Here is a 6557-nt window from a genome sequence, read left to right as displayed (position 1 = left end):
AGCTGGCTTCATTGGAATGCACAGTCCATCAATCTTCACCGACTCCTACATTGGATTTCTCATGCCAAGCATGTGTCGAATACATATAAAAGTATATTTTTTTCCTGCCTTGCTGCGACAGTGTATCATCTCTGGCAAGTAAGAAATGATGTGCTTTGGAATCAAAAGCTGTGGCAAGTTCATCATACAGTTAGTAGAATTCAAAATGATTGTAAATTTCGAATGCTTAGTGTGTTTCCTTGTAAAGCCTCTAGGGGAGATAGGGAATTGTTTAACAGATTAATTTGATCTGCAATATACAGATGTATAAGAGTTAACTGTTCTGGTCTGATACCCGGTTTTGGGTTAGTTCTTTGGGTTATTGTATATGTATTGGGTGTGCAAGACTTGGCTGTATTGGTTTGTTTGAGTAATACAATGGCTTATTCATAAAAAAAAAAACGCCTTCCAGAATGTGGCTCTTAGCATCTTGTTCAATCTTTGAATTGATGTGGAAGAAATTAAGAACAAATGATGTTGCTATTGTCGTAAAGCTGAGGAAGAAGTTTATCAATCTCCCCCCCGTCCCAAGTAAAAAAAAAAAGTAAGGAATGTATGGGTTGGGCTTATTTTGTGTGTTCTGCAGTCTCCAAATAGAGTGGTTATGTAATTTTCTTATTTTATTTTTTAGAGTAGAAGTGTCTGGTTTGCTACTTTGTGATCATGTATTACCTTAAACCTTCGTTTTGGATAATATGTATTTCATCAGTATCCTATTTTCTGCTATTCATGCTGTAACGACCCGGATTTTCAAGACTCGATAATGCGGAAATATAAATGTTTTCATTTAACAAAATGTCTCAAAAACCCATAGAAAAAAAAACTTTTTAAAAAGTCGTATGGCCATACTTAACATTTAGTTACAAACATGTTTTATAAAGAGTAGAGTGAGCCTAGTTTAGGAAAATTACACAACATTTCCAAAAATAAAACGACTTCCCAAAAGGTCGGTCCACATGTACATTTGCAAGGAAGACTCCAGCACTCACTGCTCTGCCTTGCCCTTGCACTTACCTACAACATGAAACAACTAGGTAAGCGAAAACACTTAGTAAGATCAACTTTCAAACAAAGCATGTAGAGAATTAGGGTTCTGGACCCATCCAGACCCTACACAATCAATTTCAAGAATGCTAAAGCGTCCTGGCAAACTTATGGTCATGCCTGATAACCAAGGATAAATTAATTCATAACTAGATAAAAATCCTGCACTCAGAAAAATCCCAGAACAAGCAGATATATTATATCACAACTATATCTTATCAACAATTATATCCCTGCACTTAGAAAATCCCAGAGCAAGCAGATATATTATATCACAACTATATCTTATCAACAAATATATCCCTACACTCAGAAAATCCCAGAGCAAGCAGATATATTATATCACAACTATATCTTATCAACAAATATATCCCTGCACTCAGAAATTCCCAGAGCAAGCAGATATATTATATCACAACATAATTCGAGACCAACGCTCGACAATTCCCAACAATTCATGCGTAACGCGCCCTCCAACATAATTGCTAATCTGTAAAAGAGAACCGAGTCCCCACACTAAGATCTAGCCAATAAATATTCTCATCAAGGGTAACTATCGTGTTACCTAGGGCATCGCTACTTATTCAAGAGTGTAATCCAATTTACACGGTTTTACGGAGACTTCTATGTTAATCAGTGGTGCTGGTGAGCAGTTGCCCCTAGGGTGTTCAGCCTCACTCAATCTTGGCAACCCCTAGTATCTCTAGGCACTCTCACTGAATGGCCAATATTCACGGCTGCTATCCGGGAATAACTTATTAGAGCACTTGCTCGGATTCTAACCGTCCAATGATTAAGTAAGCATGAGGGCCCCTAGGTCCCATTTATCTTGGCGCCCCTAGGTTTAACCAGCTTATCCTCATCTCATGCCCACTCGTCGCGGTAATGAACCAGACATAAATAAAATCAAGCAGTGTGACGGGGATCAACCGTCTAGGATATGACGGACATCTACCGTTCATATTTTCTAAATCAGCACTCACTAGACTAACGTCTCTAAGCAACTTTCTATGACAGCCTATATATGTGCATGTATCTCTATACTAACATACAAGACAATAATCATTTCATGTTGCAGCCATACAATATAAGTTGACTTACTTGGAGTCCTTAGTGCTCAGCAGGTTTTCACCCTCCAACGTTCAGTCCAGTTACGCTTAGCCAATACTGTAGTTATCCATACAGTATACTCGGATTAATTATGGCACTCATAATTCATTATTATTATTTTGGGCAGTTTGGTCATTTTAATAAAAGTCATTTGTAAGGATTTATAATCCTTATTTGGTTTTAAACCTATTAAGGAAAGTCATACAAAATATTCGAGACTAAACCCTAAGTCTCGGGGAGGCCTATCCTAAGGTCTCGATACCTAGGCTCGGGTATCACAATGGTATTTTCCCACAATCCGCTAAAAATCTTTTTCTTTCAAGATATCGCTATTAACCCGCACTTTCGACTAGTCGGTTAAAATATGTAAGATTTTAGCCGGTATTATATCCAGAAAATACTAATAAATTCCTTAATTATTTTTAAAGAAAATAAACTCTTAAATTTTCCTTTTTATTTTTCTTAAGGTTTTAATATTTAAAAACCGTTTTAAGAAAATTGCCTAATTTGTCTTAATTAGGAAAACCGTTAAAAATTTCTCATCTTGACTAATTAATTTTCCAAAATCAATTAATCAATTTTACTTACTAGAAAAATAATTCATTTAAACTCAAAGGGGTAATTTTAGTGAAAATATGATTTCAAGACTTACCAATTTATATCTTGAAATAAGCAAAATTTTACTTTTTACCTTATGTTCCAAAATCTCATTTTTACACAAGTGTGAAAAGGCTATTTTTCACATTTTTAACTACATACTTCGTTAGTTCATAACTTGAAATTTACTTACCCAATTGTTACCAAAATTTCCCAATTCCATTTTTGTTATGCCATTTAGGTCTTTGTAAAATCTTAGATCAAAATGAGCATTTTTTATTGGTGAAATCATTTTCCAACAATGAGGTAAAAATGACCTTATTTTCAAGTCCTTATTTTTTCCAAACTTTGACAGTTAATAACTTTCAAACCATTCAATATTTTCTTACCAAATTTTACAGTGGAATAATAGGTTATGCCAGTAATATGTCCAAAAAAATTTAGAAAAAACTGGGTTCATTTGCCCTATACAGTGGCTGTCCAAACTTGGTTCCGAAAATAAGAATACGAAAAAACAGTTTTTTACCTAAACTTTGAAATAGCATAACTTACTCATTTCTAAACATTTTTTTAGTGTTTCAAAAGCTCAATTTTATGTACTCAATCTCAAAAACATCACAGTATAATTTAATTTTACAAAAACAATATACAGTGGCTGCTTGACCCCTTGGAAGTCACAGCTCAAAACATGTTTTGTTTTAGGGTATCCTACAAAACCCTTGGGGGTTTTGGTTCCCATTTTCAAAAATCAATACACATGCATCATAAAAATTATTAAACAACTACCATAACCTTATTACATCACCAACAAGAAACTTTAAGCATTAAATATACAAAATAATGCTTAAAACTAAAAACCCTACAACAAAATCATCAAAAGTAAACTTTTTACCTTTTTGGTGTTCTTGCTTAAGGTTTGGACCTTCCTATTAGCTTTGACTCCTTCAAAACCTTTCAAAAACCCTAACCAATTTCCCCCAACAACATAGTTAATTAGCTATTTGAAACTCTATGCTTAAAAATTTACAAAAGCCTAGATTAGTGAAGCTTTACCTTAGGGAAAATACTTCCTAGACCAAGACTTAGCCTCCAAGTTTTCCTTGGTGTTCTTGAGGTTGAATATTGAGGGAAGACTTTGAGAGGTCTTCAAAAATCAGATGAGTGAATGATAGAGGGAGAGTGGTCGGTTCTTAGAGTTAGAATTGCTCACAAAACTCTTCAAAATATCACAAAGTACTTGAGTGCTTTTCTACCCACTTGCCCACTTGACTTCTTCATTAAATGGGATTTAATCTTTAAAAAATTGGGTTCACACCACTCTAAAATACCACATGGCCAGCCACCCTTTTAAATTTTATCTATGTTTTATATATATATATATTTTTAAAGGTTAATAAATGTTTCATAAGAAGAAAAGTCTAAATTGGCTTTTGACACCTTTTTCACTCTTATTAAGTTTTAATCACCAAACTTAACATTAATTAATTAAATTAAATGTCTCTCAAATTTAATTTAATTAATCACATAATAAAATTTAACCTAAGGTCCATTCATGGAATAAAATTCCCCATTTCGGCAAAATTAGGCATTTAACACAAAATGCCTTAAAATTTCCATTTTCTTTTAGGTTTATTATTTTTGACCAAACTTTAACTTTTATGAATGTATTTTATGCCCAAAATATAATTGCCATGATTTTTCATTTTATTTTCCGAGATTTTTACCCGATCAGGGTTTTTGTGTTGGTCCAGGACCGAAAGTCTTATCTTGACTTTTAAAATCACAAAATTCATATTTTGGCTAGCAATAACTCATGGAATACTTACAAACAAAATATAATATTATTTAAAATAATATTCTTAACCCGGGGGAAAAATCTCGACCCGAGTCGTTTAAAGGTACCCGAAAACGTAGGACGTTACACATGCATTGTCTTACATGGTTAAAGTATATTACTGCACATAATTTTTTCTTATAAAATAAGTAAGCTGTAATATAATGTTAATGGAATTTATAATATTTGCATAGGCAATCACCGCGGCCATAACAAACTTCGTTATAAAGTAAGCAAATTATATAATTTTATTTGGTTTTACAATATCACTTATTTTCCATTTGAAATTGTGAACAAGTATATGACATGTATAACATGGGGGATGACTTAGTCCCGACTTTGGTGTCTAACAAAACAGCTGCTTCAATTCAATAATTTGGTTGTGCTAAGGGTGCTTCAAATCTATACTTTGGTTCTTCAACTATATTTTCATCAAATGAAGTTGTCAAATATTGTGATTAAAGATAATAAACTAACAACAAAAGCAAAATACATAGAAACATTCCTATGTATTCAACCACTTCTTACCATGTATTCAATCTTACCTTATTCTATATGTTTAGAAATACGATAAAATATTCCATCACACTTTTCCGCTATATTTGTTTTGCTTTAGAAAGACTTCCGCTGACAATATAGACAGAGAAATAAAAATAAAATCTGTTTTCAAAGAAAAATTAATGAAAACAGTTTTTCAAACTTATCATAATAAACATAAACTCACGTAATAAATATAATGTGAATAAAAAAAATGAATTTTTAATAGAAATATAATATTAAACAAAATTAAAGTGAATATGTGTAAAGTAAATTATACATTCATCTAAATTAGGCTGAAATCTTTTATTTATTTCCTAGATTTTTTTTAAATGCGTTTTAATTATTGACATTTGAGATATAAATTTTGTTTATTATTTAATTTAATTTTGTTTAATTAATTAGTGAAGGAAAAACATTAGAGTTATTTCAGATAAATATTATTTGGTGTAAGAATTATTATTTTAATTTACATACATTAATAAAGTTTAAAATCAGTCGTACAATAATTTCCACTTTTAATCTTATAAAATACAATGAGGGGTAAAACGGTATTTTAGTCCTATCTCATTGTAGACCGTCTATAGATGTAACACCCTGATTACCCCAGAACAGTTACGGTGAACGGTGGACCGAAAATTTGACCCGCTACCCGAGTCCTTTGGTCAAAAACGTGCTCTAAGTGTAATTAACAGGTTAAGGTGAAAAACTAAATAAAAGGGAATGGATATTTTCATTACAAACCGATCTGCAGAGCTAACCAAAACATTTACAAGTTGTTCTCAGTACAAAATGGTCATTACAGTTTTAAATTTACAATCCCGCCGACCTAAGCGGCAAAAATAGGGAAAACCCCCTAGTTCCTCTGAGAACACCTTGGCCGTGGTGGTCAAGCGGCCGCATATGTACACATCATCACCTAAGCTCTCCACTCATGGCTGGGTGAGCTTTTCTTTCCCTTTACCTGCACCACATAGCACCCATGAGCCAAGGCCCAGCAAGAAAACACAATAAAGCATGATATAATATCAACAATGATTGTAATAATCATCCAGGACTATCAGTCCCCACAAATAGGTGACTATTGCAAGAGTCACTAATACAGGGACAACACCCTCCAGCCATGTGACGATAGGGTCACCAGAGCTTAGCAGATAAGTGAGCCTTTCATAAGTTTGAACAGGATAGGTGTATGGTGAATAGTCACCAACATAACCTTCCTCATGACCATAGAGTCATAACCTTGGAACAACGTTCCCTAGCCATGTGACAAACAGTCACCGGGGCCATATGCCCTGGCTCTGAGTAACTGGTCTTAGACCAGACAAGCGCTTATAAGTTCATCGACCTTAGGGTCGGTCCAGCGTTAATACTCCATATGACTCATTCTTGCTAA

General features: G+C 33.5%; 1 long non-coding RNA gene across 1 annotated transcript; it reads right to left on the bottom strand.

Moving 5' to 3' along the window:
• Positions 1–811: 811 nt before the first annotated feature.
• LOC133780660 (uncharacterized) lies at positions 812–3937 on the bottom strand. The gene is made up of 3 exons (XR_009869489.1): positions 3844–3937; positions 3683–3753; positions 812–1053 (listed from the first exon to the last, which is right to left on the bottom strand). It is a non-coding gene; the product is annotated as an uncharacterized LOC133780660 (long non-coding RNA).
• Between the last annotated feature and the right edge of the window lie 2620 nt (positions 3938–6557).

This window comes from Humulus lupulus, chromosome 5 (assembly GCF_963169125.1).
Source record: "Humulus lupulus chromosome 5, drHumLupu1.1, whole genome shotgun sequence".
NCBI classification, from domain to species: Eukaryota; Viridiplantae; Streptophyta; class Magnoliopsida; order Rosales; family Cannabaceae; genus Humulus; species Humulus lupulus.
The sequence above is the reverse complement of the archived record's forward strand: the minus strand, read 5'-3'. Positions and strand labels throughout refer to the sequence as shown.